The sequence below is a fragment of the Gorilla gorilla genome, chromosome 3 (assembly GCF_029281585.2).
Source record: "Gorilla gorilla gorilla isolate KB3781 chromosome 3, NHGRI_mGorGor1-v2.1_pri, whole genome shotgun sequence".
Classification (NCBI taxonomy): Eukaryota; Metazoa; Chordata; class Mammalia; order Primates; family Hominidae; genus Gorilla; species Gorilla gorilla.
This window is the reverse complement of record NC_073227.2, coordinates 24064196-24080028: the sequence shown is the minus strand read 5'-3', so window position 1 is coordinate 24080028 and position 15833 is coordinate 24064196. Positions and strand designations below refer to the sequence as shown.

General features: G+C 39.1%; 1 long non-coding RNA gene across 1 annotated transcript in view; it reads left to right on the top strand.

The window, feature by feature from the left end:
- Nucleotides 1–656: 656 nt before the first annotated feature.
- The window catches only part of LOC134758299 (uncharacterized), a 57506-nt gene continuing 42329 nt past the window's right edge, over nt 657–15833 (top strand). The window contains exon 1 of the long non-coding RNA XR_010133336.1: nt 657–1147. This is a non-coding gene — a long non-coding RNA (uncharacterized lncRNA). The remainder of the gene's footprint in view (nt 1148–15833) is intronic.

Below are 15833 nucleotides of genomic sequence, written 5' to 3'. Positions count from 1 at the left end.
AAATAGGGTCCACCTTAATGACCTCATTTTAATTTAATTACCTCTTTATAGTCACATTCTGAGGTACTGGAGTTAGGACATCAGGGTATAAATTTTGGGAAAATGCAACTCATCTCACAACAAGTAACATAAAACCAGACTATTTTGGTCTTCTCAGTGCTAGCCTTAATTTAGCTTTCTAGATTTAAGTCCACTCAACCAGCACCTTCCACTTGCCAAAATGTAGCTCCATTAACTAACTCTTCTCATAAAGTCTTTATCCTGAAAGGTTTATATCTTTCTACATACGTCTTGATTATTCTCATTTTTGTGTTGTTTTGGAAGTCAGCAAAAGTAGGTGAAAAAAATATTTTGCGGTAAGCAGCTAATTTATACAGAAGAAAAATGATTACTTATTTGTTTTGCTTTATTCTAATCAGCAAAAGTAAGAGTGCTGACTGCTGAAATAAAGAAGAAAAGAAAAGGAAAGAAGGAAGGAAGGAGAAAGAGAAAGAAAAGAAAGAGACAGAAAGAAAGGACTAACCTAATATTTTTTCCAAATTATTGGGAACTCTTCCTAAAGCTAATTTTTATTACTGTATAAGTGAACCTTCTAACAGAAGGCTATCATGTTCTATCGACATGACTTCCTCATCTGGGGTAAATACCCGGGGCTTCTTGTCTTGTGCCAATAAAATTTAGGACATGGAAACATACAAGGAGTTTAGGAGTGGAGGTTTAATAGGCAGAAGAAAGAGAAAGAACAGCTGAGAGGGGCTTCCTAAAGGAAAAGACTAGCCAGCAGCGGATGCTCCGGATTTTGCAGAAAGGCTTGAGGAGGCAGTGTCTGATTTACCTATAGCCCACGGATTGCAGGTGTGATGTTTACATAGCATGCGGGGAAGGATGGCCACCCAATCCTAATCTTATTATGCAAATGAGCTTTCCACTCGACTAGCGCCATCTTGTCTGCTTCTTACTATACACGTGGCTGACAAACAGAAGGGAAGATGGAACCGCCATTTTGGACGTGATTGGCACAAGTACTGGCATCCATGCCTGCAGCTCGATTTTACAGACTGCTCTTCATTAGAAAGGAAAGTTATTTGGGGCTGCGTTTCATTAAAAGGAAAACCTTGCCAACGACTTCTGTACCCTCACTATCTGCGTAAGTAATTTCTCTTTAACTCCTATATCACCATTAATCTATTTGACCTATGGTAGTATTTCTAAGTTTTCAAAAAAAAGAAAAAAACACTACAGTAAGCATCTAGTCAAGAGTATATTTCTTGATAAATACCTTAATTCATCAAATCTGAAATATTATCTATTGTAAGACACAGAAAAAGGGTTGAAGATTGTTTCTGATGAGGAGGGAAGCTGGGTTTGTGACGTAAAGAGATTGATTTTTTCGAAGTTTTTAAAAAACAATTTAATTCTATGTACATCTATTAAATATGATAAAAATAAAAACTGAGGGGAAAAAATGAAGCCCGAAAATTATGTATATGATATGTACTCAATTATTTAAGACTAATAAAATTCATAGAAAAACTACTAAGGATCAACAAGCGTAAGTTTACAGGTGAGTTTTATTTTCATTATTATGTATTTCTAGATTTTTCACAATATTTTGTGGTAAGCAGCTAGTTTATACAAAAGAAAAAAGTTTACTTGTTTTGTTTGTTTTGCTTTATTCTAAAAAGAAAAATGATCAGAAAGAAACATACCAAACAATGGCACTTGGGTGGTGAAAGTATGGATGCTATTTCGTTTTTGGGCTTCTCTGAAGTTCCCCAACGTCTTCTAACGAGAATGTTTTAAGGGCTTTAGGAGACCAAGAAAAAGCACTCTGGTGCTTTTTCTATTTCTGGTTGAGAAATAGACAAAGAAGTAAAGCAGATGGAGAATACAATATCACCTTTAAAATTAGTAAACACTTGGTTGGAGGACTTGCTTAAAAGCCAGATTTCTGTGTTGGCTAGTTAATTAATCAAATTAACTGGAAACCTACCAAATACACACTCTGCTTTGCGCTGTGAGAACCATCCAAATGTGCACTTGGACTCAGTTGCTGAGGTATGACACAGCCTTTGGGATCTTTTATCATCCTAAACATCCAGAGAATCACCAAGAAAATGTCAATTATTCCCATTAGTGTTATCAAAGAGTGGTTATTTTTCTGTTGCTAAGTGACAACTCACAATATTTAGCATGGGGACAACCAGGAATGGAAAATGGAAACTCTTGCTAAAGTGATTGATTAGTAAGTTTCATAAATATTTGTTAAAGGGCTACAGTGAGAACAAAATTAAGAAACAAAAATGTAAATGTGGGTAGGGGAAGCCTAGGTAGTTTCCAGGGCACACTCCAAGGGGAACTAGAATTTTCCCCGGGCTTCTAGAAATCATGTCTTTCTTGTCAGTCTGGTATTGTCTAATTGGTGAATGTATGCATCTTATCATTTGAAGATGAGCACTTTGATCTCATTTAAAAAAGACAACAAAGAGAAGGAGCCTCTGCTTGGAGCAAGGCCAAAGGAGAGGACCTTCAACCTAGAGCAGGCCTCTTACCTTCTCAGTCATTCACTTCATGGTTACCAAACTGTTACAGGAAAGAGGTCCTGATCCAGACTCCAAGAGAGGGTCCTTGGATCCCGCACAAGAAAGAACTCAGGGCGAGTCTACAGTGCAAAGCAAAAGCAAATTTATTAAGAAAATAAAGTGGTGAAAGAACAGCTACTCCATAGACAGAGTAGGGTGTTCCCAAACGTAAGAGGAGGATCCACAAGATTAGGATTATAAGAGGGACATGGATCCTCCTAAAATGTAGATGTAGCTAAATGATAACCAGACGTTGTTCCCTGTCTTACCTTTTTTAATCTCTTGCTGCTCTGGAGTCATAAAGCCAGAGGGCACAAGATTTATGACTTCCCCAATTTCTTCTATAGATAACATCACTATTGTAGAACTTAAGATTGGTCTTTTGAGGTGTTTGTCAGACTTTTTCATTCTGGGCACCAACGGACTCCATCCAGACCCAGGATTCATGACTCAACCGGTCCTATGGCCCCACCCAGAGGCAGACTCAGTGCTTGAGAACTGTTTTCAACATTTTTTTTTTTTTGAGACAGTCTCGCTCTGTCACCAGGCTGGAGTACAGTGGTGCAATCTCAGCACACTGCATCCTCACTGCACCAACCCTCCATGTATGTATGTATATTTTTATATATCTTATATATATAATATATATAAATATAATATATTATATTATGTTATATATATTATATATATAATATATATGTATTATATAATATATAAATACAATATAAATATATTATATTATTATATTTATTAAATATATAAATCCAAGCCTCTTGTCACTGGAAAAATATGCCCTGTATGACCAGGAACCTTGGATAATATAGAAACAAAACTAGAAACCACCATAACATTTCTTTACATCTTATGTAGTGTTTTTCTAATTTCTCCTAATAATAATGACTATTTATTGCATCCTTCCCCCATGTCAGATATTGCATTAATTGCAATAAGTATACCAGGCCATTTAATATCCACAACATCTCTATGAAGTAAATGTCATTATTAATTCCATTTTACATGTGAGCTCTCGGAGGTTTAGACACAATGTAACTTCCGTGTGGTTCTTGATCATAAACACAAGAGCTGGGATTTGAAGCTAGGTCTACAGTCCTCACCATGTTTTCTGAGCACCCCGGACTGTGGGAAGCAGTAGGATATCAGAATTTAGAATAACATATTTCCTCTACTGTAAGTGACCTTTCATTGCCAGATGTGTCATCAATAAAAGTTTTTCAGAAGAAAAAAAAAACAGAAAATAATCACATCAATTTTAAGACACTCCCAGTTTTTGAAATGGGATCATATAAAATGAATGGGCTTCTTGGATTTGAAGAAATCAGATAAGAGCTTGCCTTTGTGTGGCATTCCTAACTTTCCAGAATGCTCTTATATCCAAACCCCATTCACTTGGCTCACTTGCTCAGCAATACTTGCTGCCTCCTCCTGCCTGGCTTTTGCTGAAAAATAATCATTAGTCCTCAGCAAAGAAATGAAATTTTAAAACACCATGCAGAAAAACTGACCAATTGCCCTTCCATATCAATCTGTAATATTTGCAGGACATCTAGTAACGAGCTTCCAGGTTATATGTCTTTCATGAGCCCAGGTCAGTGCTTTAATAACACAGAAAATGGAAAAGCCTAGATCCCTTTTTCAAGTTGAAACTTGGCCTTGCTTCTCCTGATTTTCAAGGAAATCAGGTGACACCCATGTTATAACTCAAAAACATGGTTTTCTGCAAATGAAATTAAACATTAATGATTTGTCTTATAAATCTCCCTGATATGACATTGAATACTTCGAAAACTCAAAGATACTCTACAGCCTTGAAACCAAACACAAGATACATTTACCAGCATAATCAGATGTCAGGGCTCAGCTTGGGTCATAGCTTAATCTACCAAGGCTCAGAATTTTCTTTTGTTAATTAAGGAAAATGCGTCCTTGAGTTAACAAATACCTGAGGGGTGGAGGATCCCATTTCACTGAGTAGCAGACCATTACAGTCACTGGGAGGGATTATTGCCTTGATACCAGAAGCCAATAATAAATGTAAATTTAACCATGAGTTCTTGAGCTCCTCCTGAGTCCCAGGCACCATTTTCACATGAGATCTCCACCATAGGCCTGGGACAGAGGTGCCACTTTTTCTATTTTATGCATGAGGAAACAAACTCTGAGAAACGAAGTGATGTGCTCGAAGTCCCACAACTAGGTTATGGCTCTGACTCCAAGTAAGGATGACAAGTCATCCCACTTGCCTGAAACCCTGAGGGTTTCCCAGATGTGAGACTTTCAGTGCTAAAACCGGGACAGTTCTGGGGGTGCAAACTGGGACAAGTAGGCCATTTCTATTCAAGGCCAGTGCTCCTTCCACCAGACAACTCTAGTCAAGGGGTTACATGGGCTGCTGTGAGACGGTCTGGTCATCCAACCAGTGTTTAAAACATGGGAATTTCAAACACCTAGTTAAAGGTACCCTTTCATGCTCCTCCTTTTAGCCAGTTTTATCATGGTGGCCCACAGCTCCACATCATGGTTATGACCTAGATTGGTTTTCTTTTTTTTTTAGGACAGGTCTCACTCTATTGACGAGGGTGGAGTGTAGTGGCACGATCTCGGCTCATTGCAACCTCTGCCTCCTGGGTTCAAGCAATTCTCCTGCCTCAACCTCCTGAGCAGCTGGGATTACAGGTGCCCACCACCAAACCTGGCTAATTTTTGTATTTTTAGTAGAGACAGGGTTTCACCATGTTGGCCAGGATGGTTTTGAACTCCTGACCTTGGGTGATCCTCCCACCTCAGCCTCCCAAGTGCTAGGATTACAGGCATGAGCCACCACGCCCAGCTGGTTTTCTATATCTAATCATTATTTTGAGGATTTAGAAAAGATATTTATTCCTCATGGATTAATCACAGATGGGACAAAATGGCTTGTTCTTGAAATTCTGTGGAGGTAGGAGGCAATCAGATTGCAGCCCTCTGCACATGCCAAGAGACCATAAATTCTTTGCTGATTTGCTGAATAGCAAAGCACTTAGCAGAAATAAGGACATATCCATTCTACGACTGCAGATTTTATCAGATCAAACAGTTACTGTAATGGCCAGTCAATTCAGGGCAGAAAAGTAATTCAGGAAGATGATTTTACAACTTTAACTGGAAAGAATATCTTTTTAAAAAAATTACTTTATTTTCACTATCCTCAATCTCGATGGGAATGAGAAGAATGTCTTGATTGAAAAAGATACAATTTACCCTGACAAAACAATGCAAACCTGGCTTTCCTTGACCAAGCAGTATAATCCAAAGATGATTAACATTGCCAGATGGATATGCACCAGAACTTTTGGGTACAGACCAGACAGAGATGGATGTGAAATTCCAGACCAATTTGTTGTAGGATATGTCCTTGACTATAATTAATACTTTAAGGATTTGAATCATGTTTGTGTCATTAGCAAAATTGGAAAAGCAAAATACAAAGGCAAAAATGAGGGTCAAGTAGAGTAGCAGAGTTTGGGAACATCTGGAGTCTCATTGACATTGCCAGTAAAAGTGTCAAATGTTACATTTCTGTGGTCATCTGCATAGTAGAGCTTTTTGCATGGATCTTCTGAGAATTTTATCTGTTGCGTATTTTAGATATAACGGTTGCTGCCATCCTAAACTCATTGTTAGCACTAAGAACCAATAGATCATCGGTTCCCTTTGGATAGGTTGTTGTTCCACTTGTGAATAAAAAACCTCTCGGAAAAAAACAAAACAAATAAAAATCTCTTTAAGAAACATTGAAAGAGAAGATATATTCATTTATTATTTGGTATATTAATATTTATTTAGTCATGAATTTATGAAAAGAACAGAATTAAATACAGTTAATTATTATACCACTTTAAACACCAAAAAGCAGTCAGTTTTCTTATCCTACAGCACATAAGACGTTTTATTGTATTGTATAAACCACGTTTCCTGGAATCATCTTAGTAGTGTTTCAATAGTATTAACTGAATTTTCCCATTTGTTGAGATTATTTCTGATGAGTTGGTCGGTTTCTTTAAATATAAATTAGTGTGTTTAAAAAACTTTTACACATTTGGAATTCTTCAATAAAAAATCCTTAAAGACTGCCTGTTTTTTTTTTCTTTTTTCTTTTTTTTCGGAGTTTCGCTTTTGTTGCCCAGGCTGGAGCGCAGTGGTGCGATCTCGGCTCACTGCAACCTCCGCCTCCTGGGTTCAAAGGGATTCTCCTGCCCCAGCCTCCCAAGTAGCTGGGATTACAGGCATGTGCCACCACACCCAGCTAATTTTGTATTTTTAGTAGAGACGGGGTTTCTCCATATTGGTCAGGCTGGTCTCGAACTCCTGACCTCAGGTGATCCGCCCACCTTGGCCTCCCGAAGTGCTGGGATTACAGGCGTGAGCCACCGCACCCGGCCAGCTCTGAAGGTTCATATTCCCTTTGAAGTTTCTGATTCAGAACGTACATGCACACTCCCAATTTGGTGATAGTTCATGAACAGAATGTCTTACTTGAGTTAAGAGGAAAATCCCATTTTCAAACACTCTATTATTTATGCAGCTTTCCATTTCATTCTACCAACTTTTTTTTTTCTTTCATACATAATTTATTCAGGTAAAATATCTTCCCATCAGGTATTTTTTTAAACTCTGTACTGATCTTTCTATTCAATTAGGAGACTAGACTGTATTTTAAACCAAAAAGACCACAAATATTTCCATCCCAAAGCATTTTAAAGAGTGTATGTCTTAATTTACAGAAATAACACAATTTTATCTATCTTCTTCAGATAATTTTTAAACACTTGGGAGAAGCCTTAGGAGGGATGTCCTGGAGAATACGCCTAGCCTTTCAAACACAATAATTGTGAACCTAAACAGTGAAATCCCAGGAACTTTAGAGCTAAGAGACTTTCTTCTGAGGAAGCCACATGGTCTTCATATGAGCAAGTGTGTGTAGATGGATAATGATGATAATGATGATGGTAATGGACATTGGTTATACACTTACTGTGTGCCAAGAACTAAATGGTAAACATGTGTCTCAGCAAAGTAGCTGTCTCTCCAACACTCATTCTTACCTTCATCTAAAGGAATAGCATTTTTAGGTGGTTGATGGCTGGACAGAATAAAACTTTCATTTTCTTACCTCTTCTCTGACTGATAAAGTCACATGACTAATTTCTAGTCAATGAGGTATTACTACAGGTGTCCTATGGCTGCTTTCTGGAAACTTCCTTAAAAGACAGTGCAAAGTTAGTTACTCTTCGGTTCTTTGTCATGCTTTTCCTCCCTTCCATTACTTGGAGCATTGGTTATATGACTGGAGAGCCATCTTGGACCACGAAAATTAAAGGATGATTTTTAGTGATAAGGAAGGTAGCCAGGACTCTGAGGATCTTACAGAGCAGAGCTGTCCTACAGGCCCCAGACAATTGGCCTTTGGGCTTTTACATGAAAGAGATGTAAACATCTATCAGATTTAACTAACTGTGATTGCAGATTTCCTGCCCCTTGGAGATAAGCCTAGGTTTTACTAATTCTTATTCAGCCCTCACAGCAACCCAACAAAGGAAGTTACTGCTGTAATTCCCATTTTACAGATGAGAAAAGTGAAGCACAAAAAAGCTTACAGCCAAAGGGAGAAAGAGCTGGAATCCTCACAGTCTAGTCCAGAACAGGAGCTCCATGAAGGCCCTGTTCTCATTCTTACTCGTTGTCTCTCAAATTGGAACTCAAGAGTCGCAATAGAATTCAAGCTCAGTAATTCAGCCCAGAGCCTCATTCAACCACTAAATTTTACTGCCAGACAAGAGTGTGCCAGCCAGAAAGCAGTGTGTGCTGAGGGTGGTGGAAGAGCAGGCATGGAGGAAGCTGTGGCTGCGGGCAAGAGGGAAAGATGGTTTGAGAGTGGAAGGATGAGCAGGGCTACACCTTTCCCCGAGTAGTCACCACTGATCCTATTCGTTACCTTTCTACTCACTGCTTAAGGATAAAAACAGGGAATTTCTTATTGGAAAATGCTCCCTGGGTGAGACATGTTCTTTCTTCAGGTTCCGTCATCTGCAGTGGAGTCTGTTTGTCCACCTTGTTCTGGTCACCTGCATGTGAAAGCACACAGCCACTGTGAGGATTTGCAATACTAACCTTCCTCAGTCGAGGGGAACCACAAGCAGCCTTGCACCTCTTGAGTCTTTCTATGTAGATTTAGCGCATTCTGAAATCCTTTAATTCATTAAACTTCTAAATTCCTCAACCACCCCCAACTCTCAGAGTATTCCAGAAAGGATGTCATTAACCTCCCTGTTGCCAATTTCAAGAGCTACCTTTCTGCCGAAGGTTTTCTTTATAATTTCTGACATTTCAATCATCTATGAACCTTTCCTCTCCCCTCACTTTTCATAAGTGGCTTTCCTTCTACCCCTCTGGCTGTTACCTTTCAGATTCTTATTCACACATTTTCCTTGGACTCCCACTGCCTGGGAGGGTTGTGGAAAGAGCTTCTTCACAGCCTCTCTGTGTCCAGTGAAGCTACTTTCCCATTAATTCTGTATAGAATCACCAGGGTACTGTTTCTATAATGCAGATCTGATCACGTCTCTTCCATGTTTAAAATCTTCCCAGTGTTGTTGATTGTAAAAACAGTTTCCACAAATTCCATGTTGTATTAGTCTGTTCTCACGCTGCTGAGAAAGACTTACCTGGGACCGGGAGATTTATAAAGGAAAGAGGTTTAATTGACTCACAGTTCCGCATAGCTGTGGAGGCTTAAGGAAACTTACAATCATGGCAGAAGGAGAAGCAAACACATCCTTCTTCACAGGGCATCAAAAAGGAGAAGTGCCGAGCAAAGGGGGAAAAGCCCCTTATAAAACCATCAGATCTTGTGAGAACTCACTATCATGAGAAGAGCATAAGGGTAACCACCCCCATGATTCAATTACCTTCCATCAGGTTCCTCCTACCACATGTGGGGATTATGGGAACTACAATTCAAGATGAGATTTGGGTGGGGACACAGCAAACCATATCACATCTGTTCTTATGTATACACATTCCTTTGCAATGTTAATTGGTAGTTTCCCAATCACAAGGTAAAGTTTATTTCTCTACCTCTTGAATATGAGGTTGGCCACGTGACTTGTGACTTGTTGGACTTGCATTGTTTATAATGGCTTGTTTTTCTTTTTAATAAATGTTATTTTTTCGAGTAGTTTTAGATTCACAAAAAACTGAGTAGAAAGTACAGTCTTCATATAATCCCTGCCCCCACACGTGCACAGCCATCCCAACCATGGTTTTTATAAAAAATGAAAATAAAATACTTGTACCAAATTAGGGGATGAATAAATTATGGTACAACAATATTCTTTGCCAATGAAAAATAACAACGCAGAGCTCTATTTATTGACTTAGAAAGATATTCACAACATATTAGTTAGAAAAAAGCTAGTCACTGTAGGGTGAGATAGCATTTCTCTAAACATATGAACCTATTTCATTAGATCTAAGATGTCATCAAGTATAAGATAGACTATTAATTATTCATTACTAAGAAAAAGGATGCTTCCACTTAAACTGTCATATGTTGTTTTGTAAATACATTGATTCTAAGATACAGCCTGATGTCAGAAATTCTAAAATCTTTTTGAAAATGTTTCTTAGCATGTGCATATGTGGTTGATATAAAAATATAATTTTTAAATTTATTGATACATATTTGTACACATTTATGAGATACATGTGATATTTTATGTGCATTGAATGTATAATTATCAAGTCAGAGTTCTTAGGGTATCCATTGCCTCAAGTATTTATCATTTATATGTGTTGGGAACATTTCAAGTTCTCTCTTCTAGTTATTTTGAAAGATACAATACGTTGTTGTTACTTATAGCTACCCTACTCTGTTATGAAATATTAGAACTGATTCCTTCTATGTAACTGTATGTTTGTACCCATTCAGCAACCTCTCTTCATCCCCTCCACCACACACACACACACACACACCCCCTTATCCTTTGGTATCATTCTACTCTCTACCTCCATGACATCAACTGTTTAAGCTCCCACATATGAGGGAGAATATACAATATTTGTCTTTCTATGTCTGGCTTATCTCACTTAGCATGATGACCTCCAGTTTCATTCATGTTCTGAAAGTGACATGATTTCCTTCTTTTCCATGACCAGATAGTACTCCATTGTGTATATACACCCATTTTCTTCATCCATTTATTAATGGATAATTTGTTAATTCATATCTTTGCTATTGTGAACAGCACTACAATAAACATAAGGGTGCAAGTGTCTTTTGATATACTGATTTATTTTCCTTTGGATAAATATGCAGTTGTGGGATTGCCGGGTCATATGATAGTTCCATTTTTAGCTTTTTGAAAACTCTCCATACTGTTTTCTATAGTGACTGTACTAATTTACATTCCCACCAACAGTGTATAAGAGTTTCCTTTTCTCCACATCCTCATCAGCATCTGTTAATGTTTGTCTTTTTTAATAATACCCATTCTGAGGTAAGATAATACCTCATTGTGGTTTTGATTTGCATTTTGATAATTAGTGATGAACATTTTTTCAAATACCTGTTGGCCATTTGTATGTATTTTTTTGAGAAATGTCTCTTCCTGTCCTTTACCCACTTTTAAATGGGATTAATTGTGGGTTGGTTTGTTTGTTTACTGTTGAGTTGTGAGTGCCTCGTATATTCTGAATATTAGTCCCTTATCAGATGAATAGTTCACAAGTATTTTCTCCCATTTGACAGGTTGTCTCTTTACTCTGTTGATTATTTTCTGTGCTGAAGCTTTGTATTCTAATATAGTCCCATGTGTCCATTTTTGCTTTTGTTGCCTATGCTTTTGAGGTCTTAGCCATAAAATCTTTGCCTAGATCAATGTCTTGAAGTGTTTTCCCTATGTTTTCTTCAAGTAGTTTTATAGCTTAGGGTTTTGTGTTTAAGTATTAATGCATCTTGAGTGAATTTTTGGTATATGATGAGAGATGGAAGTACAGTTTTATTTTTCTGCATATGAATGTCCAATTTTCCCAGCACCATTTATGGAAGAGGGTGTCCTTTCTCCAATGTATGTTCTTGGAGTTTTGGTGAAAATCAGTTGGCTATAAATATGTGTATTACTTTCTGGGTTATCTATTCTGTTCTATTGGTCTATGTGTTGGTTTTTTGTTTCTGTTTTTGTTTTTGAGAGAGAGTCTCGCTCTGTCACCAGGCTGGAGTGCAGTGGTGCCGTCTCGGCTCACTGCAACCTCTGCCTCCCAGGTTTGAGTGATTCTCCTGCCTCAGCCTCCCAAGTAGGTGGGACTACAGGCCTGCGCCGCCACACCCAGCTAATTTTTGTATGTTTAGTAGAGATGGGGTTTCACCATGTTGGCAAGGATGGTCTTGATATCTTGACCTCGTGATCCACCCACCTCGGCCTCCCAAAGTGATGGGATTACAGGCGTGAGCCATACCACCATGTTGTTTTGGTTACTATAAGCCTTGTAATATATTTTGAAGTGAAGTAGTGTGATGCCTCCAGCTTTGTTCTTTTCGCTCAGGATTGCTTTGGCTATTTAGTTCTCTTTTTTTGTTCCATATGAATTTTAGGATTGTTTTTCTATGAAAAATATGATTCATATGAAAACTGTACAATATATACATAAGATGTTATCAGTGGTTACCCCTGGGTGGTAAGATTATCAATGAGTAGAAAGTATAGCACTGATATATTTCAATGATTTTGTCTTTATTTTTTATTATCTGTATTGCTTACATCAAAGAAATGGTAACTTGGTTAAAAATAAAAACATTTTAAAGGAAAACTCTCAATCTCCCCTGTTTGGGGAAGCTTTCATCATCCCTCTCACATCACCCCAAATTGTACTTTGTGCTCATGGGGCATGTTTGTGTCATTGACAGTCCTAACCATCTCATTCTCAGTCCTCCTAAAAGACCAGAGTTTTCCAGACAACACAGTGGGCAGCTGGAAGGGGGTATGGGGGAAATGACTTTAACCAAGTTCAGGCTGAAGTAGAGATTCCCCCTTGAATACACAGGGAGTGGGCCATCTGCTCCACGGCAGTAGCCCATGTCTGTTTCTGTCAATACTCTATCATCAGCACCTTGCACCTAGAAAAGGATCAACTAATACTGGTGATCAAATAATCAGTAGGTCAATTATTTAATAGTGAGGCTAAAGTGGCCAGCAAAGCCAAGTCTGGACAAAGAAACTGAGCTACAGAGGTGAGGATTAAAGAAGGCATTATGGAGACAAAAGCTCTGACAGCAAATACTGACTGAGTTTCTGCTATGTGTCTGGGATTGAGGATAAAGCAATGAAGAAAAAGACCAGGTCTAGCCATCATGGAAATGAGATTCTGGGTGAAACTAGATCAGAGGAAGAGAGGAAGAGAGAAGTATCTTTCTCTAGAGTTTGGTACCCTCTGCTTATGGCTTCCATTTTCTAAGTCCAAGGCTGCTGCTGAAATTTCATTGTTTTTCAGCAAAGTAAAGTAGATAAAAGTGAAAATTTAGTCCATTGATAATAGACTGGATCAAGAAAATGTGGCACATATACACCATGGAATACTATGCAGCCATAAAAAAGGACGAGTTCATGTCCTTTGTAGGGACATGGATGAAGCTGGAAACCATCATTCTGAGCAAACTATCACAAGGACAGAAAACCAAAAACCGCATGTTCTCACTTATAGGTGGGAATCGAACAATGAGAACACATGGACACAGGGTGGGGAACATCACACACTGGGGCCTGTCATGGGGTGGGGGGAGGGAGGGAGGGAGGGATAGCATTAGGAGAAATACCTAATGTAAATGACGAGTTAATGGGTGCAGCATATCAACATGGCACATGTATACATATGTAACAAACCTGCACGTTACCCACATGTATCCTAGAACTTAAAGTATAATAAAAAAAAAAATGAAAATTTAGAGCAAGTGGCTGTTTTTAAGGTGACTAGTCAATTGCATTAATCATCTCCATTCACACCTTATTGGCCAGAGCCAGCTGCAGAGCTGGGATCTGTTCTCTAGCCGTGAAGTCATGCCCTGATTAAAAATGGCAGATGGGGAAATACTGTTTATTTTTTTTAAAAAAAGAAGAAAAGAACAGATACTAGGCAACAGTTAGCAATCTCCACCACACCTGTTTGTGGATTCTTAGGCTTTTTGATAGGAAAGAAAGACATGGAAAGAGAAAACCTTGACTCCTAAACTATTGCTCACAACTCAGCACACACCTTCCACAACTCCAGAAGGACTTAGTATCTTCACTTGTCAAGTAAAGGAGATGAGCCACTGATGTGCCACCATCGTGTTCCATGGTTCTTTCATGATTCTGTAATAAATTATTACAGAAATGTCTATTTTGTTACTTTTACTGTGGAAGTATTTGACATGTTCATGGTAATGAGTGACACTTAGAAAACAACAGGCCGGGCGCGGTGGCTCACGCCTATAATCCCAGTATTTTGGGAGGCTGAGGGGGGCGGATCACAAGGTCAGGAGATGGAGACCATCCTGGCCAACATGGTGAAACCTTGTCTCTACTAAAAATACAAAAATTAGCTGGACGTGATGGTGCATGCCTGTAGTCCTAGCTACTCAGGAGGCTGAGGCAGGAGAATCGCTGGAACCTGGGAGGCGGAGGTTGCAGTGAGCCGAGATCACGCCACTGTCCTCCAGCCTGGCTACAGAGTGAGACTCCATCTCAAAACAAAAACAAAAACAAAAAAACACATTTTAAAAATAATCCCATCTGATAGCACAGAGTCACCCGTGTTCTAAAAGGCTGACAGCAGGAAGGACACCTGATGAGATCCCACCTTGCTTCCTTCCTCTCACATCACCAGGCCAAACAAGCTGTGCCTGGAGAAGCTCATGACTTCTGTGGCCCAGCGCCAAAGTCATCGAATTCTGAGCGTCTAAGAAGAATCTGGGACTTAGCAGCAGCTCCCACAGGGCATCTTTCCCTCCAGCTTTATCTGATTATTCTACCAGTGCAGGAAAATTCCCTGGAAGGCAAGGCTGGGAAAACTGAACCAATTATTAAATATTATTCACAACGGGAGATTTGTTCTTGTGCAGAAGGTCAGAGATAGCTGTCCCATTTCTTCTTAGCTCTCCTGCTTTCTCAATGTTCTTTCAGTTCACTGATTCCACAGGAAGAAGATTTCTACTCCCAGCACATCTTGTCTTCTGGCTTCATTGCACCAAGGAAGGCTGCGTGCCTTAATCATCATCAGAGCAGTAAGTACCTGGTCAGGAGAGCAGGGGCTTGAACTGGCAATGCTAAGGGAGGCTGTTGAACTCTTGATCAGCTTGAAGGATGAAATTTATACATGTGAACTTCTTAGATTTGGGAGCAGTGGAGTCTATTGCTGCATTTTTGTCAACCTCCAGCTTGGGATGGGCCAGCTCTTAGTGAAAGGTATCTGGCCCATTTATCTCTTAGGTGGGAAAGTTCTAATCATCTAGAATGATTCAAAGCTTGTGAGAGACTATAGCTGATCCTGTTGGTTGGCAAGAGAGCCATTCTCTACCCTCTTCTCCATTGTCCCCTAGGTCTCAGGGTCTCAGCATCTAAACTAGGTAGGCTTGTCAAGGAATTTCCTCCAGAATAAAAACAGGCTCAAAAATAAAATAAAATAAAAATAAAAAAATAAAAATCCTAACATGGATACAGTTCTTCATATGTATTAAGCATTATCCTAAGAATTTTGCACGTATCACCTTACTTAATGCTCAAAACAACCCAAAATGATAGACAGTCTTATCACTCCCATTTTACAGACAGAGAAACTGAGCTCTGTCCTAAGCATTTTATCTGCATCAGGCCCCACACACTGAACATATCTGTGCAACCGTGAATCTGTGGCTGGTGAGGAAGGAAAGCAGGTGCCATGCACCATCCACCATTCTCTTTCATTACTTCTGTTCCCAGAAATAGCCATGTCTGTGTTCTGGCAGTGATAGAGCGACAGCCAAGTGTCCACAGGGCAAGCGGCAACTTTTCTACCTGACAAGCCAGTAGAGTAATCTGGAGTGTTGTTCTTGGCTAAGTGGCTTCCAAACTATTTTCTCGCCCTCCTAGACAATCCATAAGCTCTTGACAGATTTTAGAAAATTCACTTTCAGCATGTGATGGTTAATATTGAGTGTCAACTTGATTGGACTGAAGGATGCAA